General features: G+C 48.4%; 1 protein-coding gene across 2 annotated transcripts in view; it reads left to right on the forward strand.

Annotated features, from left to right (window-relative positions):
* Positions 1-333: 333 nt before the first annotated feature.
* Positions 334-25,981, forward strand: part of LOC135243068 (retinoic acid receptor alpha-like) — a 150,084-nt gene continuing 124,436 nt past the window's right edge. Inside the window, exon 1 of one of the 2 annotated variants that reach the window (XM_064314565.1) lies at positions 334-589. The gene's annotated coding sequence lies outside the window, so the exon portion shown is untranslated. The remainder of the gene's footprint in view (positions 590-25,981) is intronic. The other variant, XM_064314567.1, reaches the window with a different exon arrangement.

A 25,981-nucleotide genomic window follows, 5' to 3' on the forward strand; every position in this document is an offset into this window, starting at 1 on the left:
GGAACTATCTTGACATCCTAGTCTCAATCACTTAACATTTAAGGAATTACTTTTTGGAAAGGGCGATGTATTTTATGACATACTATGGCCCATACAATAGGCATTTACTGGACTTTCTGATTTAGGCTTTTTCCATTTTACTTTTTTATGATTCATTTCCACTAACGGTCTAAATCATGGTACTCTTTATTGTGGGTTCAATGCAATGTGCAATGCACTGATTGGTTTCTGAAATCTTACCGATATTCAAAATAATACTGAAGGAAAGCGCAGTACCGGGACCGCAGACTCCCTCCCGCGATTGGCACAGCGGATAAGGCGAGTGGGTGGAGACGGCGGTCAGGGCTGGTCGGTGTAGGTTTCACCAGAGAGCACATGACTGCAATGGCTGCTGGTGTTCTCGCACGCAGCGGCAACCTCATTCCCTGAAAACCTTTAACGCAAGTCACAGAATTCAGCAGCCAGCGAGGAAGACGGGATAACCTCACGTGCATAGGAAAGAAGTTCGGCAAAAGAAGATCACCGAAAACAAACACCGGTTGATCTTCCACCAACCAAGAGACCGGTAGGAGGAGTCAACAGGTCTCAGGTATGCACTCTTTCCATTTTCTGCGACAAGCGTGACAGTGCGTTCGCCAGCTGCAGTTTTCCCTGGAACACTGAAATGTTGAAATTACAGCTCGCACCGTTGTAAGAACAGTAATGTAATATGTCAGGACGTCAGATGCGCCGGGGCATGCTGCAGTTTACCTCTGCTATTGAACCATAGTGTAAGCACCAAACGGAGGAGCTGCGGGTTGCTGTTCTGATGTCGCAGCTACATAATAAATCCGTTTGATCTCATGCTTTCATCATGGATAAGTTAGTGTAACATTAGGCTGACAGCTAGCTTACTGATACTACTGATAAATCTCTGAAACGAAAATACTGTTTGCGCGAGACTCCGTCAAGCCGTCTTCCTTTACAGTCTCACTCCTAGAAATAGCGAACTCGCTGCCAGATAGTTATTTGTGATTTTAATTTTGGTACGATCACAGTTGCATGGATTGCTAGTAATAACAGCTGGGTATCCAAATGTTGGGATTTATAATGTGTTTTAACGCATAAATAGAAACCACTACCTATAACACGTGTGTCTGGCTGCTAGCTACGTGTTACACGTTTGTCACAGCTTTTCTGGATAGGTCTGCTAAATAGATGACAGCTTTAATTGAATGGACAGCTAGCGAGCAACAGCTTACCCTCACGTCTCCGCTTTTGAGTAGTCGTTTATTATGTAAGCCATGCATAGACACATTAGTGTGATCTTGATTAGCCGATGACGGAGAAGCTGTCAGGACTGAAATGACAGTTTCCAATGTAATTCGCTTCAATGTAGCGCATTGGTAAATTCCTGGGGCAGGACGTCTCCTGGAAATTTATTTCTAAAAGCAGTTTTTACGCAATTTTTTGCATTAATTTGAGTCGTTCTTATTTTACGTAAACATGAATATCTTTTGTCTGTACCAGAGGTCCCTCTCTTGACACTGATCGTGGCTGCTACAGCGGGCACACTCTATTAGTCACCTCTAATTCAGTGACCCTGTAATATATATTTTTTTAATCAATAAAATGCCTAAATTTAGCATTGACATATGCCATTGAGGCATTACATTTTTATACATTTTTGTTGCATTCTAAGAAATAACTTTGCTTTTCTTCAGCCATAGTTTTTACTCATGGAGAACTGATGAATGTTGTATCTAACCAGTAGCCTTCATCTAAATGTTTAACACCCCATTTATAAAAAAATACATTTTAGGTCAACTTCACAGCACATGACGACTAGTGTTAGACAATTTAGGTAGATGGAGCAATCATGCTTTCAGTATTGGCATCTTGGCATTGTAGTCTGCAAATACTTTGGAGTCAGGAGCTCCAAGAACTCATGTTAAAGCTCCAGCCTGTTAGTGTAACTGCTGTTATCCTCTGTTCCACCCATTCTACAGATTTATTTCTGAATTGTTACTGTTAACTGAATTTACCTTAATTCAGCAAGCTCCTAATTACCTCGCACTGTGTATGTTCAGTGACATCTGAACTGCATTGATGCAGGGAACTCCTGTGGTTAATGATATGTTATGAAACAACCAATCAGCTGAGACTGTCATAGAAAGAGTTTGCTATGCATAGGCCATTTTAAACATGAATGCTTGGTGTTTTTCTATTTCTGTAGCAATAACATCAAGTCTTGCATTAGAAGCTTTGCAGTCGTTTTTGTGTGAGAAATTCAGCATCACTGTGGACTTCCCCTCTCAGTCACCCTCTTCCTTAGAATGAGTCAGCCATCTGTGCCACATGGCCCGTCAGTCTAGCGGTCAGGTCTAGCGCAGAGGCGGCACGTTTCCTTTTTTTTTCGTCCGCACGATTGTTTCGCCCTCAAAGATTTTTCCCGCCCGCTTATCCCCGCGCCCTCGCCCCTCGCTGCTCGCCGCGCCTCAGAGAGAGCCGGTTAGCCGGGCTGGCGGTCTTGCCCGCCGTCCCCGTGTCCGGTTGGGCCGGTTCGGCCGCTGCGTACGTCATTGCGTTCCTCGAGGAACGTTCCACTTAGCGTGATGAGAGAACCCAGGGAGAGGTGAAGCCCAGTACCCCGCCCGCCTCTCAGGTGAGGAGCGGCCTACTGTGCTCATTGAGTGGGTGAGACACGCAGTGTTTCTGAGCGCGCTCACTGGCGCGTGTGATTTAATCTGTGTCACTCTGATAGTGAGAAAGGTTACCTTTTCTGGATACTGGTGTGACATTTCTTCAGAGACAGGTGCCAGTCCAGTCCCTAGGCTATGGCGAGTTTCTGTGGAGACAATTAACAAAACCTAATTCTGGAGGCACCGGGACACAGCATGAAAGAGCGACTAGGGTTGAAATCAGATCCAAGTAAACATTTTGTAAAAAGTTTATTTTGTATAGCGCTTTTTACAGAAAATTGTCACAAAGATCTTTTTGCCAAGCAGCAGAAAAAGAGCAAAAACCAGGCCTGAACCCCCAGATAACAAGCACATGAGGTTAAAAAAAAGAACTCCCCACTGGGGAGAAAAACCCTGAAATGTTGGTGAGTAAAAACTCCCCGATGGAAGGAAATATGGAGGAATTGGGAGGATCCCAGCTGTAGAGGGCGAGCCCATGCTCGGCTAGCCGGCTTACTAAAGAGTGCACTCATGTGGGTGGCCTAACCAGGGATTTGTGCACGCAGGCGAAGACTCAATTGATTTTTCTTAACCTCTCTGTCATTCAGAAATATGACCCTGGGTGTTCTTCGGAAGAAACGCGCGCTGGCCGGCGGCGCGTTGTGGCGAGGCCGCAGGCTTGTGACTGGCTGGCTTTGCGCCGCGGCGAGGCCTGGCGGCGCTCGCAGCGCCGTTTCCACGCCCTCACACCGAGCCACGAAACCCCCGGTGACTCACGCCTGCCGAAAGGCACTTTTCTTTTTCCCGTCTGAGCAGAGCCCTGCGCCTCGGCTTCGCGGAGGACGCGGTGTCCGCGGTGTCCACGGAAGTGAGACGCGTCATCGCGGATTTGAGCGTGAGAAAAGCGCGATACAAATGCCAGGCGGTATTTGGGCCGCGGCTTCATTTGCCAGCCTGCATCTCCTTCCCCTTGAGCTTTTAGGACATGGGGCTTTGTCCTCTCCACCTCTCATCCTTACCAGGAGGAACTGACCATCGCAAGCTCAAGGGGGAATGCATTTTCTGCTGCGCAACCCTTAGCTGTCTGTAGCTGAAAAAGATGCAGTCAAATATTGAAATGCCATATTTTTACGCATTTTGAAACACCTGTATTAGCACTTGTCAGTGCAGCGTGTGATTAGTGTGAACGCCAGAATAATGGCTGTTGCGTGTGCTTGCATGTGTTACACGCGTGTTACGTGTGCATCCTTGCCTCCTCTCATGACCCAGCGCTGGGTTCTTGCTCGCGGTTTTGGGAACCGCTGCTCCGAACTCCCGGCCAGTGGAGGATGGGCTTGTCCTCCACAGCCGGGTTCCTCCCAAACCTTCATCTCCCATCCCATCTCCCATCATCCACATGGGGAGTTTTTTTTGCTGACCACCGTTTGACTGTTTTTCTTCCCTAAGAAGAGTTGTTGTTTTTTTTGTTACCAAAATTGCTTGCTTTTTCGGGGTTCAAGCCCAGCAACTTTCCTTTCTCTTTCCTCTGCAAAGGGTTCTTTCCGACAGTGCCTGGGCAAAATAAAAAAAATAAAAATAAAATGCTGTACAAATACAGCTGAATTGAGCTGAACTGATGAAATGCAATGAAGGGTGGCTTTTTTTCTTCGTTTTTTTTGCAATCCGCAGTGGAGTAGAAAAATTATTTCTGTTCCATAAAATACGAGAGTGACTCAAGATCTCCTGGCACCGTATCTGTATCTTTTATTTCTCAAGGCCTGACATTTGATTTTGCTGCCTGCTGAGGCGGGATTCGGTCAGATCGAACGGACGAGCCGGACTCTGTGGCCGCGCCCCCCGGTGCGTGAGCGCATTGTCCGAGCTCAGCCTGACGTGACCTGGGACATTTAAGCCCGCGGACCTGTGGGCTCTCCTGTCTGGCGCTGACCTTTCGTGCTCCGACGGGAGCCGTTTGCTGTGCGGTAGGTGCTCCGCTACGGCAGTCGCTGCTCGTTTGCGCTCTGCGGTTTCCGCAGCGTGCTAATGCTAACTGGGCCGCGTGGCTGACTGCTCTTTCATTGCGGTTTCCGCAGCGTGCTAATGCTAACTGGGCCGCGGGGCTGGCTGCTCTTTCATTGCGGTTTCCGCAGCGTGCTAATGCTAACTGGGCCGCGGGGCTGGCTGCTCTTTCATTGCGGTTTCCGCAGCGTGATAATGCTAACTGGGCCGCGGGGCTGGCTGCTCTTTCATTGCGGGTTCCGCAGCGTGCTAATGCTAACTGGGCCGCGTGGCTGACTGCTCTTTCATTGCGGTTTCCGCAGCTTGCTAATGCTAACTGGGCCGCGGGGCTGGCTGCTCTTTCATTGCGGGTTCCGCAGCGTGCTAATGCTAACTGGGCCGCGTGGCAGGCTGCTCTTTCATTGCGGTTTCCGCAGCGTGATAATGCTAACTGGGCCGCGGGGCTGGCTGCTCTTTCATTGCGGTTTCCGCAGCGTGCTAATGCTAACTGGGCCGCGTGGTTGGCTGCTCTTTCATTGCGGTTTGATTGGCGCCGTCAGACGTAGTCGAGCAAAACGGGAGGATGTGAGGAAGTTTTTTGTTCGGGTTGAATCTCATTACATCACATCCTCCGCACGTCGATTCGAAAAATCTCCGCGCCTGCCCTCATCTGACCTAGTCCGAGTTGAGTTATTCGTTTGATTGGTTGTGTGGGTGGCCTGTTGACAGAAGAGGGTTCTGGGAAGAGGTCCGTGAAGCCTAAGCCGCTCGCTCGCAGTGTTGCTCCTCCTCCTGTGCGGCAGTCGCAGGCTCGATAGGTGCCCGACAACTTTAGGTCAAACCGCAGGATGTGAGCTACAAAGCGTTCTCGACAAGTGAACCCTTCTGCCGCCTACGTCTGCCAGACGCACCAGCTGTGTGGTTTTCGAACAAGAAGCAAAGGTCGTGAAACCACGGTTCATGCGAAGAAATACTACTCGACGGTGTTTTTGAAGGCGGGTTGTCATGTCGGCTGACTGATGATATGCTCTGTTCTCTTTGAGGTGATAGGGGTTTTAATACAAGCCCTTAAACCAAGCATTTTCAGTGAAGGTAATTACACTGTGTAAAGTTGGCACAGGTGTGGTCAAGATTCAAAAGCACTTTATGACAAAGCAAAGCCAAAGGGAAGCACTTCTCCCAGTAAGTCCTAATACACTTGTTAACTGATGGATTACTGTATCTTTCTGTATATTTATTTATCCATTCACCCATTGCTAATCGATTGTACACTGTAGATTACTGGGGTATACAATAACATTCACAAGACAAATCACTGGAAAAAGGCCAGACATTGTAGGACTAGTGAAAAAGCCACAGCTGACTCATTGTAAAAAATGAGCATTGAATTTAGTTGTTTCCCCCCCATTGTTCAGTGTGAGCAGGAATAGTAGTTTCCACTGTTCATCTGGCAAAGTCTCAGTCTTGTGTCAAGTGCTGCTTTCCTGAGTCCCAAGAACTGAGCTGCTTGTCCCCATTGACCTCCAGGCTACTGCCCCCTGCTGGACTCTACGAGTAGCAAAGTTAGCCTAAGTCTCAATTTTTAGGGGTCCAAGGAAGCAGTGAAGCTGCTGGAACCCTATTGGGCTTGTTTTGATTGTTTTTATTATTATTATTATTATTACTCTTTATTTTTGTGCCATCAAAGTGTGTTAATCTCAGAAGCTGTCAGGCGTGGAGATGCCAAATTTTGGTAGATAACTTCCAAATGTCACCCTACTCATCAAAACCCATCCACATTGACCACATGGTGGCGCGACAACAAGGTGTTTCATATTTTGGCCTGTATCTCACGAACCGCAAGGCCTAGAAACTTACAGTCCGGCTTGCGGCTGTGCTTGTTTCTGTTTTTCTTGTTTCCTTTTTGCACGGCTCTGTGTTGGGTGGCGGTGTTAAATAATTTCGCCTTTAGGTGTCAGAGTGCAAGGCAAGCCTGACTTTTCCTCGCGGAGTGCAATTATGTCAGCGCTGTGGAAGAGCAGAGTTTGATTTAAGTCTTAAAGTTGCAGGCAACCCCCCCCCCCTTTGCACCAACACACAGACTGGAATGCAGGTCTTTCCTGGGGTCAGGTGGTGTCACCCCAGTGTCGGGGGGGGGGGGGGGGGAGGTGGGGGCGTGAGGTGGGGAGCAATAGCAGAATGCCGGCATGGGTGGTGGGTGGGCACTTCCAGTAACCACTACCGAATGACAAATAGCCTAAATTATGTATCACTATTGTGGCTTCCCACGCTGACTATAGCTGTAATTATTTTATATTAGTGCCATGGCTATATTCAACACTCCCCACTAACAGACAATGATGTGATTCCGGGGGGGGGGGGGGCTGTGGGTGGTGCAGTGTAAATAGGTGGATGTCAGCTAGAAGAATAAGATGGCGGCAGTGTCTAAAATCGGATACATTCCGTCATTTTATACCCAGTGAACAAGGAGAGTGAACAAAAACGTTCTTGGTTTTAATTTCAGAAATGAAAATTTCCAAGCAGGTAGTTATTTGTTGGCACCGTAATTATTTTATTAAGGTGTTTGCCTGCCCTTTCTTCTGTGCTATTGTATGCTTACAAAGTGCCGTAAAATGGTAATAAGAGCATAATAGTTTTTTTCATTGGATTTGACAATGTTCCAAAAGATGCCTGCTAGAGAATGTATTAAAATTCATAAGGTAAACCCTGTATTTATTTTAATTTCCTTTGCTCACTCCACTGCGGGAGACGGCCACGTTTGATGCCGTAACCTTGGCACACAGCGCTATCCTCAGATTTATGAATGAACAGGCTTCATCTTGTCAAAGTCTCGGAGTATTAAATGTGCCAGGGCCCTTCCTCGCGGTAATTAAGCCTGATAACGTTTTCAATGAAAAGGGCCCTTGTTTGGGAAGAATTCCCCCCTCCCTATGGAACGGCAGTATGGAATGGCACCCCCGCACCCACCCGGGCGCTGTGGCGGGGAGTCGGCGGCGTTCCCGGGGGCGATATAGCGTCTCGTTTCCCCGATATCCACGGCACGGGGGCGCGCGGGGTCCCTCCCCTGCCAGCCGCGCTAATGCTATCTCCCGCGTGCGAGGGAGCGACCCCTAATCGCGGCTGGCCAGTCGCCTCGGAAACGTGCGAATAAATAATGGCTGTGTATATATTTATTTTCCCGAGGCAGCTATCAGCAGGGGGACGGCAGCCTCGGCTTCGGATCGCTCCCTCACCCCCCCCCCCGCTTCACCCCCCAGCACCGCACCGCACCCCGCGCTCCCCCCCCCCACTCCCCGTGCTCCCCCCTCACCCCCCTTAATGAATGCCTTCCATTCTGCCTCCCTTCATTTTCCCCGGGACAGTGCCATTACGTTTGACAGATGATACGCTCCTCCTTTGAAACGGTGATCTTAAGCACATTGTCATTGAAAATCTGATTCACGTAGCTTCCTCCTCTCTCTGCTTCTCTCTCTGTCTCTCTCTCTCTCTCGCTCCCTCTCTCTGCTTCTCTCTCTGTCTCTCTTTCTCTCTCTCGCTCCCTCTCTCTCTCTCTCTCTCTCTCTCTCTCTCTCTCTCTCCCTCTCGCTCTCTCTCTCTCTACCCCAGTGCCCAGGGATACATCGTTAATGTTCCCGTGTGAATGGGGCTGCTAGGCTTCTGGGTTAACCCTTGCCTGCCATCCAGCCCATCAGCAACCCCACCTCATCCCCCCACCCCCCACCCCCCACCCCCCGGCCCCCCTTAGCGAAGGGCCCGCCGGCAAACTGCTCCTTCCACAAGAACAAACATTTTAACTGAGCCCTTGCTTTTTAAATGGGGCCATCATTCTTTGCTTTAATTGTGTTCTGCTTGTCTCTGGCCCAAGAAAAGATTCTCTGCGTGACGGATGATGGCCGCACAGGGACCTGCGCGCAGTCTGCTGCAGTGGGGGAGCGCTGGGGTTCAAGTACTACATTTCTGGACTGTGTCACATGTGGAAGTTCTCTTTTCTGTCGGCGGGAGGAGGGGGGGAGAGGAGTGATCAGAGAGTGTGGTCTTCTGCAGGGGGCTGTGTTTGCCTGCCGGTCGCGCGTCTGATCAGCGCACGGGCGGGATTACGGCCTGCAGAGATAATGCTCTCCCGACATCTTCCTCATCTTCGTCGTCGCGCTCCCGCCAGCCAGGCCCCCTGTTGTGAGAAGCCGCCGCCGCCGCTGCTGCCGCCGCCGCCGTTAGCGCTAGCTCTGGATGCGTTAGCGCTAGCTCCGGATGCTGAGCCGCGCGCGGTCGCGCCTTAGGAGGCTGGTCTGAGACAAAACGACCCCAAAACCTGCATGAGCCCCGCTCCCCCCCCCCTCCAATCCAGCTCTGTCCCGAGGCAGGAAGTCGCCCGGTCCGTTTCCTGTCAGCTGGGATTCCTTTGTGCCGAAGCGTTTCCCAGCGCGGCAGGCGGGGCCTTTACGAGTTTAATATCCAGTTACATTAACGCCGTGTGCTTTATACGCTCTTGGACAGCTCTGCTGCACCAGTCGACATATGGCTGCCATTAATACTCAATTATGTGCTTTCCATTTGCTTTGCTAGCTGCGTAATATAGATGTAAGTGCAGTGTCTCTGACTGCAGCTGCCTGTCTGCCGGCTCAGGAACGCGCGATGATGCCGCCTGAGGCGTGTCAGGCCGAGGGGAAACCGGACGCCTCGTATCAAGACCAGGCCATCTCCCAGCATTCATTTCACCTCCTGCCTTGTATGGCGTCTTAAACGGTGTCCGCAGTCAACTGGCTTACGCTCTTACGTGTCTGAAATCGACGCCCGCCTTGTCCTCGGCCTTTTAATATGGGACACCGGGAGAGAGAGTGAGAGAGAGAGACAAGAAAGAAGAGGGATAGAGAGGAGGGAGAGATAGAAGAGGTATAGAGAGGATGGAGAGAGAGAAGAGAAATAGAGAGGAGGGATAGAGAAGAGAGAGAGAGGGAGTGAAGTGAGAGAGAGAGAGAAAAGAGGAATAGAGAAGAGGGATAGAGAGGAGGGATAGAGAAGAGAGAGAGAGGGATAGAGATAGAGAGGAGAGATAGAGAGGAGGGAGGGAGGGAGAAAGAGAGAGAGAGAGAGAGAGAGAGAGAGAGAGAGAGGAGAGGGATAGAGAGGAGCAAGTGAGAGAGAAAGAGAGAGAGAGGTGCTGATAAATGCTGAAGGTGGTTATTCAGTGGAACCGCGAAGCTAAATGGCGCTGAGCTGAGACCGGTGCGGCGCAGTAAATTAAACGAGCAGCCTCCTCCGGCTCGCCGCGGCCCGCCGGAGCTCCCCGCGAGCCGCCATCGTTATTTATGTCCGCGGCGTCGGCTGCTCCTGGTTAAATAGGCCCACAGTCCATTGACTGAGGGCGAGGGTGGCGGTGTGTGAGTGTGTGTGTGTGTGTGTGTGGGGGGGAGGGGGGGTTATTGCGGACGCGGGAGTAGATGGGCCTTGTTTCCATTCCCTGGAAATGGCTTTTTCATGGAAATGAACGAGAGAGCGGCGCAATCCAATCTCTCGTCCTCCAGCGCGGGAGAAAAAAAACAAATAAACGGCCATTCCTTTGCCACTTCCTGACAGCCAAACATCGCCCCGCTCGTGTTGGGTCCCCGCCTGTGCGCGAGGTTTCTGTTCCGGACCTTTCCGTTCCCTCGTTGCCCGCACGCTGACGCGGCGTACAGCACGCGCTCGTAGCTGCGCGGCTAAACTGGCTCACCGGCCCACTGGCTCACCGGCCCTACGTAATTAATCACGGGCCATTGAGAGCCAGACTGGACCGGCGGTAGCCTGGCGCAGTCAGTGTGCAGTTTCGTTTTGAGAGGGTCTCCTCCCTTAAGGCACGGGCTGTGTGACTCTGTGGAGGCCTCTGGGAGGATCCCAGTCCTGCGTCTGTCTGCGGGAAGAGCAGTGAGTGCTCGGCTTTCTTAATCACATATTCACAGTCCGCCTTGATTGATTCAAACCCCGTGACCCAGGACGGGCGCGGTGCCAGGGAGCCACAGTGATGGATATCTGTTAGAGAGAGAGGAGAGAGAGGGAGATAAAATGGGAGAGGGAGAATGAGTGAGTGAGAGAGAGAGAGAGAGAGAGAGAGAGAGAGAGAGAGAGACCATCCATGGTTCAGACATGGTTTCAGTGTCAGCTTTGGGACTGTGCGCATGTGTGTGCGTGTGCGTGTGTGTGTGTCTGTATGGCGGGGAGTGATTCTCTGCTGAGGTTTGTCATTTTTACTGCTCATCATATCTACTCCCCTAATCACAGTGTCCTCTTTTTCACCCATGATCCACTTAAGAGAGCCCCGCCCATAGCCATCACACGCGCTCATTCACAGGGAGAGACCGCTGTGCCGTATGCGGTGACTGATACGGCTTCCAGTAAAGCGGCCAAGGAAGAGCCCAATCAGACGGAACAGGCTCTCGCCGCAAATGGACACTACGGTCGCGCTTGCGTAAAAAAAGAGGAGGAGAGGCTGAAAGAAAGGGCCTGGTGTTCGAGCGAACGGAATCGCCGCCGCCGGTCGACCGCGCTGGCTCGACCGTGCCGGCTCTAACGGTTCAGACCGCGGCGTCCGGGTGCTCTTTTCCCCTCCGTTTTCTGTTCAGCCCGCTCGCCGGAGTCCAGACCGACTGCGTTAAAGTTTAATTCCCCCGAAAATGTTCCATCCCTTCCCGGCAAAGAAAAGACATGGAATGAATAAAGGGGGGGGGGGGGGGCGTTGGGAGGCCTTGTGAATTCCAGGGCCGTAATATTTAAAAAAAAAAGAAAAGATTTTAAGGATTTTCAGTAACAACCCAGGACCACTCATCAGTGTCTACACTCATATCCGTGCTTCTGATGTGGCTTCTTTATGGGGGAGAAAGAAAAGCACGAATGAGAAATAGCTCTATGAGCTAAAAAAAAAAAACCCCTGCAGTATTGATTCAACGAGGGATTCATCAGCTTGCTTTCTTTCTGCTGTGCGAGAACAGCAGATGGTTGTCACTGGCAGTTACGCAGCACATTTGGGTCTGGATATCTGGGTTTCTGGCGAGCTCAGGCTGTTGTTACGGATGTTACGGAGTTACGAGTTACGGAATGACGTGTTACGCAATGACGTGTTACGGAATCACGTGTTACGGAATCACGTGTTACGGAATCACGTGTTACGGAATGACGTGTTACGGAATGACGTGTTACGGAATCACGTGTTACGGAATCACGTGTTACGGAATCACGTGTTGCGGAATTACGTGTTGCATTACCGAAGCTTATGCTGGGTCCTGGAGTCAATGAAAATGATCTGCAGATGTTAAGGTGCTGAAGCAGGAAGGCCACATTAAGAAGTAGGTCTAAGTAGAGGGGTCCTGACACTATAAGCAACATAAGAGGCAGCTTAGGCCTCCTTAAAGGCTTGGGCCTGAGATCACTAGTTCACTGGAAGACCACGTTTAGGGAGTCGCATCAGTACAACGGGGAGTCCGATGCTTTTTTACTAATATAATGTATGAACTATTTGCAAAGGATTTCATATTTCTGCTTCATTACAGTTCAGAGGCTTATTCTAGGGTCCGATAAGCACCCGTCGCTAGAGATACAGACGAAGAGCCCAAGTCAACAGCGGCCCGGTGGCGGGGGATGTAGTCCCGTCTGTGATTTATGGCTGCGGTTGGCTTGGACCTTGAAATTTCACCGCTCGCCTGCTGAAATTTCCACGGGGACCCGGTCTCCTTCATGGAGAGCGCGCTGCTTGTTTCTGAATCTGCGTCTGGAGAATAGTGCCGTCGGGTTGCTTGCTCAGCACACGGGCCTATCTTTCAAATGTCCATTCATTGCAATGCCTCTGTAATGAATCACTTAATAACCCCCGATTTGCAACCGCCCCTGACACAAACAGCCCAGAAACCATGGCAACCAGGGACAATTTGGACAGAATCGATGTTAACAAACTGGGCCCCAGAAAAAATTGTTGTTATTTTTTTTTTTCAATTCTCCCAATCATGTGACAAGAGGGAGACGTATGCACATAGCATCTTTTAAATCTCTCGTCTGAAATTGAACTTCCCTCCGAACGTAAATGCGGACCCAAACAAAAGACGGGAAATCCTGAAATAAGGTAATCATACATTGCTTAGAATAGCTCAGCACAGCCCTCGCAGGTGAAGTGGTTGTTCCTCACTTGAAGTCGTATAAATGAGATTAAGTTCCTCTATTGTCCTTGAATGAGGACAGCACAGTTCCATACTACACACATTACCCGTTGCGGTAATGATACGACTGCACGGCACGATTTAGAGTGAACCTGCGATGCCGTGAAATAGCTCAGCGCTCAGCGTCGCATCTTTTAAAACGCAAAGCCATTTTAATCTTTTCATCGAGATGATTCACATGTTACCTCTCACCCCTTGGGAGTGTGGTGGGGAAATGCACATATTTCAAATGAAAGCTTGATTACTCATCACAGAACTGCTGAAGACTGATTTATTAGTCTCTTTATGAGGAACCTCTTGATTCCTTGGCATGCTGATTTAGCAATGCATTCCAACTTATTTTTGTTTTAGATTTAGAGTTACTTTTTAGAAAAGTATAATATGGTTATTTAAATGATTCAAATCTGAAAATATTTTGTACGTCATTATTAAATAATTGCTGTTATTTTCAAGATGTTATCTGCTATAATGTTTTCTTCCTCCTTAAAGACCTTGGCTTGTTGCTGATACACTTTGAATTTGCTCAGAGACACTACAGAGGCCCCTTGTTGTCTCTCTGAAATGAAACTTTATGAAGATGAATTATGTTGTGGCACCATGGCTGCTGTCACGGAGCCACTGGAGCTTCTGCGCTGCTGGTTTGGGAATGCCCCACATCCACACATTTCTGCAAGCGTGCTTTCCATAATATCAGATATATTTTTCTGAGATAGATTTGATTCTGAGCTCTTTTCGAGCCGTTTGTTCTTTATTGCTGTCTCATCGGATCTATCACCGATTAAGCAATGCCATCGTTCCTCTTTCTCGTCATGCCGTTGTCATGGGGATAGCCTCACATTCCTATATATGATATTTAGTATCTCGCTTGCGTATCCGTGCGTGATCACGTTTGAGTTTAGCACGTTATAAGATATAACTCACAAAAAAGCCTCATGTCATTGTAGAGTTTCCAAACAGATTAACAGAAGCACACCAAGAATGTGCTCGCTAATGCACACACACACACACACACACACACACACACACACACGTTTGTATTGCTATACTTGTGAGGACTTCCCATTGACTTACATTCATTCCGTAACCTCTAACCCTAACCCTAACCCTAACCACTACATGCCTAACCTTAACCCTAACCTTAACCTAATTCTAACCCTAACCCTAACCCTAAGTCCTAACCTTAAAACAGCCTCTTGTACTTGTGGGGACCAGCAACCTTGTGTAGTTTTCCTCATCTTTCTATCCTTGTGGGGACATTTGGTTCTCACAAAGAAAGTAAAACATGCCCACACACACACACACACACACACACACAGATACAGATACACACACACACACACACACACACACACACACACGCATAATGAGCAGAACAGCTTGTGCTGCTAAGCCGCTGTTGGAGGGCGCGGTAGGGTCCCGCGGTCTGTCCGCTGTCGGATCTCGAAGGCGGCAGTGCCGACCGTGGCCACCCGCCCTGCTGGGCGATGCACAGTTGGCTCTGCCATCGTCCCGGGACGGGAGGGCTTCAGACGGGCGGGGTGACAGCGTGGCATCGCACTTCGGGGCCCCCCGCTGGTCCATCGGGTGCACGCAGGTGCGTCTGTCCAGCTGCGCACGAGGCATCTTCCGACCCGTCTGCGTGAGCCCGTCTGCGCAGGCCCGTCTGCGTGAGCCCGTCTGCGCAGGCCCGTCTGCGTGAGCCCGTCTGCGCGGGCCCGTCTGCGTGAGCCCGTCTGCGCGGGCCCGTCTGCGTCAGTCCGTCTGCGCGGGCCTGGCTGTGGCGGGCTGGTGTCCCGTGCTTCGAAGGGGAGCACACTTCTCGTGTCTGCTCTCTCCCGAATCGACCGCGGAGGTTGCGACGAGCGCGTCTGGGAATTTCAAAACTGGACGGAAAAATGGAGGACAGGCATTAAAAAAGGAGTAAAATGAGGGGAAAACATGAAAACCTGGGGCACTACAGCTGATTACACGGATTCTGAAAAAGCCCGCTGTGCGTCTGTGCTGAAAGAGCAGCGCTTCCCCATGCACATGTTGCATGTGTTGCGCTCGTTGCAGCTGCAGCCGCAAATTGCGTTTCTGTTGCTTGGCATTGCACGTCCTCCTTGTGCGCTCGGGAGGGGTGTTTGCTCGCGGTCAGTGTGCGTTCCTGCGCCCCGGCGTTTTCCTCTGCTCGTGAGCTGAGAGCCAGACCGTGCTCCTGCGGTTTCGTGTGTCACAGCAGGGGAGCTGGGTGTCTGCTGGTCCGTAAATACTGCGCGCTCAGACTCAGATGCATGAATATTTTATGAGGACCGTAAACCTGAAAGGACCTCAGATTGTATCGTTTTATGCGGCGCATTAAAGTGTATGCTGGGAGTGTTTATGGCCGCTTTGGCATTTGCCCTCAAAGACGGTAACGGCGACAAAAATGTTCCCATCCGTGATTTGTACATCATAAATGACGCGCATTAAAAGGCAGGCCCGCAGCGCTGTCTCTGAAATCACATGACCGCGCCTGGGAAAACGACCGGCAGGCGGAGAGCGTGGTGCGGGGATAGAGCGACCGATCACCGCGTTCGCCTAAACACGCGTGGGGCGTGCCTGCCTGTCACCGGTTGAGGACGTTCATTGCGGTGGGATATTTAATATAATGTTGCATGAGAAGAAATGTAAGCGGAGATCTTGCTGCTGTGCGTTCCCAAGGTCATGTGCAGCATCTGTTCACCATGAGCTGGCCACTTCTTCTCAGATCACCCCTAGATCTTAAAAATGTAAATGTGTTGGAATGTGTGCTTTTCTTTGGCTAGCTTTCACTTCAGATGATTCCGGGCCATTCTTTCCAGCGATCCCACCCGTAAACATACATACTGTGTGTATTGCTATATAAACCCACTTTGCTGTCTAGTTCCAGCGAGACAAGTTCAAGGTTACAGCATGGGGTGGCAATTTGTATGTGCTCTCACATATCGAATGACGCAAAACGCACTCCCTCAATACAGATGCTGGCATTGGTGTCCTTCTAATTGCGCTCATATATCTTTTATCTGATTGCCCCTCCTCAATGTAATTTAAAGAGATACAAGACAATCTGCTTTAACCACTGTCGCAAAGTGCTGAGTTTGTTATTGTGATAGGAAGGTTATTTAAACATTTGATGTGATCCAGACCATAGCCGTTAAAAATGGCCAGCAGCGATATTTCAATGCTGAAGTGCTTAACACTGATGTGCCATGTTTTTCCATACAACCATTCCAGCCCTCTTCTATTTTACTTACACGAGACATCTGGTTGCCTTAATTTGACCTCCATTGAAGTTTACACTCTGGGAAATTGTTCTACCGCTAGTGTCACTCTTAAAAAGATTTTGAGTAAACCCACAATATGTGTATTCTGTATGGTGAGTGTTTGTTCTTTCTATTCATAACTTAATACTTTCTCTGTTAACAATTTCAAAGTGGTTGACTTTTTGCAAATGCCAGAAATAAGCACAAAGGGTGGTTGGATGTGAATATTAAACCCTGGAAAATGTTTCTGTTGGACATTTATAATTAACCTTGTCTGTTTGTTCCATGCTGCGGTACAGTTTCTATGAGTTTCATTTTCACATGCTTAATCACAACTGTAATCATTATTATATTCATGAAATCATTTTAATAATTGTTATTTATGTAATGCAGTACTTTTTATACCAAAAATGTTATACAAATGGAATTTTTGTGTGTATATATTAATATAAAATTGCAGACCATTTAATGCCTTACATTAAGTGTGGGAAAAAAACCCTCATTATGCAAGAGTCAGCTGCTGTATAAACTGTGAACTGTACATGCTGTAATAATGGTACAGTGACGAATGGGACTCTTTAAAAGAAAACCTCTTTTGCTTTATAATCTCCACATACTGCTGGAATGGCAGGACTCTTAGCAAACCGTGTGCTGCCTGCACAGGTTATCCTGCAGTCTTCAGCTGTCTCTGTCTGCCTGCGCCAGTACTGCAGTGTGCTCATTCCACAGAGTGAGCTGCATTCTACCATTTCTCCTCTACTTTTAAACAAAAGTACTTCTCCCCGCATTGGACCTTGGGCAGATTTAAGTTCTCTTTTGGTTATGCACACCAGCTGCTTTTCCTCCACGTTTCTTGTCGTTCGTCTACTAGCTGAAAGCGATGCGTCTCCCAGTCCTCTCCTCCTGCCTGCTTGTGGAGGTTTGGTTTTGATTTAAATGCTTCTGATTTCATTTTTCTCCCTCTTTGTTGGGGTTTCTTTTTTTTTTTTTTTTTGGGTGACCCCCTGATCTCTGGTGTTTCTTCTGCTTGCCTTTGGGCTCTTTCCAAGGCAGTATGTTTATGGGAAAATGGGGCGTACTGAAAGCAGGGTTCATTTTGTGAATTCTGCGGAGGAGGAAGAGGATGCGGGAGGAATAGAGCGAGAGGATGATGGGATGGAGGAGGACGAGGAGTGGAGCGGTTGAAGATCAGCTTGTTTTAAGTCAGTGCGTTGTAGTGAATGTAATGTTTGGCTGTGCTAAAGTCAACATCGTGAGTAAAAGCATCTCAAGGGCACAGAAAATAGGCAGCAGTAGACAATCAGAGAGGGAAAAAGCCATGTTGTAGATCTGATGAGGTCATGTAGAAGTGTATTAAATATAAATGTGAAGTATGGAAATACTACAGAATACGCTTGATCTAATCCAATAGTATAATGGAGGGTTTCTTGTTGTCTGTTCAGTAATGCAGTGTACAAACTTCTAAGCCTTAAACCTCTTCTGAATAACTCTATGGTTTGCTTTGTGCACAAGCTGCATTGATATCTTGTTTAGCAATGTATGTACAGCCTTTAAAAGCAACAGAACCATCCTTGTCTTGTTCAAACAATATTCCTCAGTAGTACAAACTGCTTGATATTCTACCAGCAAAAAAAAAATATATAGAAGCCTATTTCTTGGTCTGTGAGACTAAACTTGTGGGTCTTTATGTCGCTGGTGATGAAATCGGCAAATATGCAAATCTATGACCTCAGCAAGGAAGGACGACAGTCCAGGTAGTATTTTTGTGATGTTCCCTCCCTCACCCCTGTAATCCAGCTGAGTCACTCCATGGAGCCGTCACAACCCTCCCCAATCTGCGTGCCTCTCTTCCACACAGACTCCCAAATCAGCCGCCACCCCCCACCCCCCACAACCCCCCGCCCCACCTTTGTTGTGTCCAAACACAAAGTCCTACTTCATGAAGAATACCACTAAATCAGGGCTTGACAAATCCATGACTGCCCCCCCCCCATCCTTACATTGGGGTTTGGGGATTAAGTTCTAATTATAGTGTCACTATCTTTACTGCCACTTTGAGGAATTAGTTCCAGTTAGCAGAAAGTGTGAAGGAAATTGAACAGGCGTTGGATGGTGGTGGGGGGGGGGGGGGTAGGTAGAACAGGGGGAGGGAGGGGCTTTCTCAAAGTAGAACCAAGCAAGTGTAAAGTAGCGAGAAATATCCAGGAACTTCTTTTTACTCCTACAAAAGCAGTCTTTGAGGCATTTCTCGCTGCTTTATAGATTCAAAAAATAAATAAAAATAGAAAAGTTTGGAAGCCCCCAGTTGCTTTAAGTTTTTATTTCTTTTTTTTATTTTTTGAAACTTTTACACAGTGTGTAAAATATTTTCAGAGGACTGAAGGTTTCTCTCCGAGTTTGAGATTTAAGAGTGAGCGGCGCTGGATCCTGGATTATGTGCTGCGGTGGGGCGGGCGGTAAACAGACTGCTGCGTTTTTTTAACGCTGCGTTCTCTCGCTTCCTCCTGACAGCGCGGCTTTGACTGATGAAACGCAAATCTTTCCGTCTCCTTCGACGCCAGAATACAAAGCAGAGCTCTCAAACAATGGGCCTACGTACTTTTCCAGACACGTCTTCGGTGTACGTGGAGGCGCCTAGTACCTGCATCGGGCATTTCATAAAATGATGACAGTTTTTTTTTCTTCTTTTTCACTGGATTTTTTAAAAGTTATCAGGACGATCATCCTACTTTTCTTTATTTTGAGATGGTGTCACCAGACAGCCAGAGGGGTTGCCGAAGTGTGATAGGACTGTGGGATGTTCTGCCAAATAAAAGCCCTCCCTCCTTTGCAGAGCTATGGCCAATTGCGCCTCCCCTGAAGACCCCCGATCACAGTGTCGTGATTGAGACGGTTCAGATTCAACATGGGCCGCAGGAGTCAGAACTGCACGAGCGCCGCCGCAGAACGCCCTGCTTGGGAGCTGATATATTCATTATCAAACTTGTGTTGATGAATTGGCTGCATTTCTTTTCGTTGGCCGCACAGTGTGCATTCCAGATAACCTGGATCCAGCAAGACTTCCGCCTCGGTCAAACCTGGCCGTCGACAGCGCGGGTCGTATTGTCCCGGTTTCAGGCGAGGGAGATTAAATTCATTTGGCCGTCAGCGTAATTGATATGGAGTGGGGCGGCGGGGGGGGGGGGACTGGAGTCAGTGGAGGGTAGGCGTGGAGCGTCGTCTAGCAACGCGCCAGACAGAAGAATGTGTGCTGTGTGTGTAGCCGTACGACAGGTGGCTGAGAGCAGCTAATTGATAAATGTGGTCTGTGATATATGACCCCCCAACCCCCCCCCACACCCCCTGAAATAAAAAAGCCCAGTTGCCTGCGTTGCCTTAAATCATTTCCAACCGAGCTAACAAAACCAAAGCAGTTCCGCAGCTTCGCATGACAATGACTAAGCCAGGGAAATGTGGAGGGGGTCACTGTGTTGGACTCTACACTCCTAAATATGGACTTGAGAAAGAGCAGTCCTAGTTCTTCAGAGATTTGGGGAAATCTCCACTCCAGTCTGTTGCAGACTGGTGACTTGCGCAGTACTGGTGTCGTGTGAAAGCATTGTACTGATATTTTCTGCCTTTTCTTTGCACACTGATGAATCTGGTTCAAAACCCATGTGGCTGAACCATTACGCTATCGCAGCTTGCACTATGTTCTCACAACATTGCTGGAATGTTTTGTCAATGTTATAACATGGCCGCTGCATTGCAGCAACATTGTGAAAACCTTTCCTGTTAGCTGGGATGTTGATTATGGAAATATTTCATACTGTATTTGTATTTTATTACTTGTGTCCATAGCCTCACTTCTAGGTTTTAATTTTGACTGGTGTGCTCATGCACACAAATCAACATTAGAAAAACAGACTGTGAAAGGAATTGCATCCAACTGAATTATTCTTATAAGTCAATAATACAGTAATCCAGTCATTACCAGTGTGTATGTAAATGCTGTAGACTTTGCCCGAAGTGAACCACCATACGGAACAGTACTATTTTAAAAAGCAGTGACACAATTCGAGTCTAGCTAAAGCCCTGTGGTGTTGCTCTCAGCAGAATTTTACATTTATTATTTTTTTGGGTTTGACAACTCATGCAGTCAATTAAAAGAGTTTTTGACACATTCATATGCCAACTCATGTCTGAGCTATGCTACTGGTGCACTATATGAACGTATAACAGACCCTCTACTTTGTTGTTGTATGTTAATGTGGAACTTCAGTGCAGAGATACTGTATTTGAATGTGGAACTCAAAATAGCTGTTGACATGCTCTCACTGTCAGAGAAGGGGCATGAAAAGTCTGGGACAGAAAGATTATTATATTGCTGTTTGAAAGTGTGTGCCCAAGAAAATCATCTTATGTTGCTAGCAATTTTTTAATTTTGGTGTTTTGCTTGTTTTCTTTTTTAAGGATTGCTTGCAATAATTAGCTTTCACAAAATACCCCACTGAAAACCTGGGATACCGGCTCTTCAGAACAATTTCATCCAAGATTTAATTTCCTTGCTTATAATAAATATGTCCATTATAAAAGCCCCATTAATGTACAGACATTATTTTAACGGAAAGGAGTCCAATTTGTTATGCAACCTGAAGTGGACAAAAAGAACCACTCTCATTTTTAAGTGTTGAAATCCTTCCAGGTTAATGTTATCACTTCTTGCATCAGTTAAGCTTCCGAAATCCCAAATGGGAGCCTGATGTGACCCCATTATCCCAGCGACCCGGGACACTTCAGCCATTTGCTTTTCCGATTGAAACAATTCCGACAGAGCAAGTCATCAGTCAGCAGGCAATAGCACCACTGAAATCATCTGTTATTTTCTTATTAGGGCCAAAGACAGCTCAGATCAGTGAATGCTGGCCTTTTCTGGTGTTTCTGACAAATGCTCATCCCCTCTCTGAGCAGCTTGTCTGTTAAAAATGGTTTATTTGTTTTTTTAAATGGTTTAATCCCTGTGAGAATTTGCCGCAGTCCGTTCATAGTGCCGTAATAACATTGTGGTTATTGACAATGACGCTACAATGACATACTATGCACATACAATGAGTACTATGGTGCTTTTTATTTCCAAAGCATTTATTTTTGTGGCGGTCTAGAATGAAGTCGCACTTGTTGCAGTGTTGAAATGTAGGCCGGTGCTGTGTGTTTCATCATCATACTTATTAATGTTTTGCAATCTTTTTGCAACTGTCTTTTATGTTGTTTCTTTCTTGAACATTTTAACTAAACAAATAGCACATACAGAACCCATCAGTGGAGAGGAACAACAATTTTTTATTTTATTGTATGTTTTTATATTTTTTTCCTTGCAGTTGTATCTGTTCTTCAATGAACAAATGAACACAACCATTTTAGGCTAAATAATAAAGAAGGGTTTTTACTTGAGGTGCACTTCATTGTTATGATCATAATCTAAGCCTGTGGTAGACAACTCCTTTCACTTCAACCCTAACAAAGCACACCTCTTTAAACAGCTAGAGATCTCATTACGCTGCTGATTCGTAGACTCAGGTGTGCTAAGTTAGGGTTGAAATGAAAACCTGAAAGATGGAAGATCTACAGGAGTCGGGTTTGTTTCCACTGGCCTAGGCTGACCAGACGTCCTCTTTTTACATTTTTCCTTTTTGGGGCTCGAAATACCCGTCCAAGTGGATACTTTTCTGAAAATGTTTCGTTAGGCATTTGCTATTTCCACAGACTGCAGGCTATATAAACATATAGCCAAGTATTATGTTCATTATGCCTCCCCACCCCTGTCCTCTTTTAATCTAATATATGGGTCACCCTACACAACCTTAAGGTTCAATTACGAAAATAACAAACTCCATTTCAAAAAACAGCTCTGGAGAAATTACTTTTTTTGTATCTTGATTTAATATGATAAAAAGGAACAATATTAACTGCACTAGGAAAACACTCAAATCTTGCTAGCTCGCAGACAATGTTTGAGCACCATACTGCTCAAACATTGCAGTGCAAGGTGAGAATTGGAGTTCTGTAGTATCACTGTTCATGTAATGATACTGACAACTTGACATGTCTCCCATAATGCAGGCAATTGTCCGTCTGAGAAGAGAAATTGTGTTGAACTTCCAAGTCCTGCAGATTTAACATTAATAATGATAGAACTCAATAGAAGCAAACGGCTCGTCGCACAGGTGCGATCGGAATATTTTTTTACATTCGCACAGTGCGTTTCTAAATCGCAAATGCAACAGTATGCTCTCACTTTACAGCCCTGCTGACTCCGAGTCGGAGGTTTTATTGAGCTGTCTCTGATGTTTGAGGAGCCGCTTGCGAATTCAGTGGAGGTGCAGCGCATCCGCTATTAATACCTGGGGGACACTCCGATACTTCATTGGCATGAAACTCTGTCTTTTTACCTTTATTTGTGTCTCTCTCTCCGCTCTCTGTCTACATCTCTGTGCTTCTGTATATATATCTGTATTTCTGTCTCCCTCTTTCTGTCTCTCTCTCGTTTTTCTCTCTCCCTCTCATCACAATGCTGTTGTTTTCACGTGAAACTCCTCTAGGGGTGGCGGTCAGCACACCTTGCCACATACAAGGTGTGCTGGCGCAGGCTTGTGTACACGCTTAGCGCGTACGCACTCTTTTGGAAACAGAGCTTCTCACCAGGCGTGCCTTCAGCTGTGCGCTGAGTCTCCTGGACTCCCCCCCCCCGTCAGGCGGAGATGGGTGAGGGGTCACCGTGGTGACAGTGTTTGCTTTCTAGCGGCCTTGTAGGTGGTAGCCTGTTTACGTGATCAGTGATGGCAGGCCCTGAGCCTGAAGACATGCCTTCGTAGGTTCACAGGGTTTGTGTTGGGACGTCTGGGGAGGTTCACAGGGTTTGTGTTGGGACGTCTGGGGAGGTTCACAGGGTTTGTGTTGGGACGTCTGGGGAGGTTCACAGGGTTTGTGTCAGGATCTACACTCATGTCCCCCTCCTCAGTATGGCCTTTGCTTCAGATTTCTTTGGCTAAGATTACGCCAATAATCGGAGTCAAGACCCACCCGTTCACTCGCCTGGGCCCCTCTGCAGACAGGAAGAGAGCTCGCGGTGAGACAGGAAGTGAGGTACAGGGAGATGATCATGCCAAGGCAACCTTTCGTTGGAGAAACAGGATATCCTGTGGTGGGTAGGGCAGGGCGGGGCTGGGTGGAGCTTCACACTGGCGATGAGGCAGGAGTCTTCTGCTATAAATAAGGCTTGGTGAGTGACTCCAAAGAAAAGGTGGCCTTCCCGTCCACCAAGCAGTGAAGGCAAAGCTTAAACATGGTTTTTAATGATACAGTGGGCATATATTACTTCAGAAGCAAGTTCTGCTTTTTTCACACAATTTACATGCAGTGTTATTTCTGAGGTATCATTTTGGCTTAGCTGCTTGAACAAACTTTCCTACGTATGTGTTTCACCCGTCCATCCATTTTCTAATCCGCTTCCTCCTGGTCAGTCGTGGGGGGGCTGGAGCCTATCCCAGCATGCACTGCAGGAATACACCCTGGACAGGTCACCGATCCATTGCAGGGCTCACACACCGTTCGCTCACACATAACATATCCCATGGGAAATTTAAACTCTCCAGTTGACCCGAAACCCACGCATGCCGACCTCACGTAGGCGTACGTTACGTTTCTTTAATAAATATGAGGGAATCTCTGAGGGCTGTGCAGGATTATACAGGGACGTGGCGCGCCGCGCGGGTTATTTACGAGAGGCACAGCCTTGCTTGTAAACGTGTAGGCCTGCCTGATGATTCACGCCTCTCTGGCATCGCCGGCGCGTTGCTGAGGCCGGCTGGCATCGCTGTGATATCAGCACTAACCGCGGGAGCGCCTGTCTGGCTCTGTGCGTTGTTGTCAGAGTTGTGGGGGTGATTTTGGGCTCTGCTCTCGTACAGTACTCGGGGAGGGCAGTTGACTGACAGGCACTGAATTATGTGTCTTTTTATTAGCAGACGGGGGCTTCCCCCCCCCCGACACCTGAATCCCAGTGCTGTGCTTGAACTGCAGCCATGCGAATGGAGTCCTGCAGGCTTTGGGTAATCGCACACCATAAATGCACTTTCTCACCTGAACTTGAGGGGAGGGGGAGGGGGGAGTGTTACCTGACTCCCCAGTCAGCAGCGGCAACGGCAATGGCGGCTTTTGCAGGAGAGCGTTCCCTCGCAGCGATGGGATTAGATCTAAAAGCCCTGGAGGTGGCGGAGTTTTCTGGCTGCCTGGGTAATCGCAATTGATTGATTGTTAAAAAAAATGCAAAGGGGGGGTGGGGGGTAGGGTAATGGGCCACGCCCTTAAAAGAGTTTGCCAGGGAGGGGTTCCTCAGCCAGGTGTTTGTGGGTCGCTGTGCTCCTAACCGGGCCGAGGCGAGCAGCCCACGCAGTCGTATTGGATCAGATCCCTGGGCCTTTTCTGACCCGTAGCAACGTGACGGCGCAAAGCGGCCACGCCCTCTGGCTCACACAGTCTTCCTGGGGGATATTTTATTTGTTTTTTTTTTCCACGCTGCGGGGAAGGAAAAAAAAAAAAGAAAAAAGCAGAGCCATAAATCACGTCCAGGAAGAGCCACGGGGGAGGGGGGGTGCCAGCGGGGCCTCACGCCTCGGCAGTGAATGTGAGAGTTCAGCTCTGTGTGCCGCCGCACGGCGGGGAGAGGGGCCTGCGTTCATTAAACAGGGCCTGCGTTCTGGGACCTGCCGCCTGGCGCTGTCGACACGCTGGGAGCGCCGCCAACACGCCTCCCCCCCCCAAATCTCTACGGACCCTTCGCAGGAAAGGTAGCGGAGGATGTGTGTGGCCGGTCCGGGGGATAGCGCCTCCCAAACTCCGCCTCGGAGAAAGGATGTCCGTGTGTCTAAGCGGAGGAAAAACCCATTAAGCGCATTCTTCCAGGGATTCGTGCCTGGCCCTGCGCTGTCTCTTCCTCTCCCCCTCTCCCTCCGCACCAGAGCTGCTAACCGGCCTCCTCGTGTCTTTTTCTTCAAGGGGACTTTGTCCAGTACGCTTAGATTAGATTAGTTTGAAGTCGCTTTATTTTTCCCAAAGGAACTTCTTTTGCAAACTGTTTCATCGGCATAAAGTACACAAATACAAAACTGTTCATTGTGTACTGCACTGACACAACACCAAACAGTGATAAAAACTGTTAAAAGCCAGGCCATTGTAGGATTGCAAGCAACAACATAACGTGTATATACACCATGTTTGAACTTTCACATTTAGTTTGTTTAAATAGTAAAACAAATCATTAATTGAAAAATTAACCCCAGGGATATTGTTTAATTGGCTCTAGCAAGCGCACAGTGAGTAAACATCCCCCATCAGGCAGCTTAGAAGTGCTTAGTCCAATCCAGAGCTTCCACTGGGGTGTTCTTAGTTGTCTTAATAGTACCATTATGAAAATTACCCCAGGGCATTGTTTAACTGGCCACACGGCACATGAGACACGGGCACACTGAGCAGTACGAGCCACTGGGTGTGCCACTGAGGCATCAGTGGCACACAGATGGCCGACTGGACACTGGAGCCACTGGACACACTGGAGCACACTGCACTGGGCAACTGGAGCACACTGGAGCACCTGACACACTGGAGCACACTGGACACACTGGCACACTGGAGCACACTGGACACACTGGAGCACACTGGGGCACACTGGAGCACACTGGAGCACTGGGCACACTGGGGCACACTGGGCACACTGGCCGGCACACTGGACGGGGCACACTGGCACACTGGAGCACACTGGCGCACTGGGCACACTGGAGCACTGGCACGCACACTGGAGCACACTGGGCACACTGGACCACTGGAGCACACTGGAGCACACTGGGGCACACTGGAGCCACTGGAG

This window comes from Anguilla rostrata, chromosome 17 (assembly GCF_018555375.3).
Source record: "Anguilla rostrata isolate EN2019 chromosome 17, ASM1855537v3, whole genome shotgun sequence".
Lineage (NCBI taxonomy): Eukaryota > Metazoa > Chordata > Actinopteri > Anguilliformes > Anguillidae > Anguilla > Anguilla rostrata.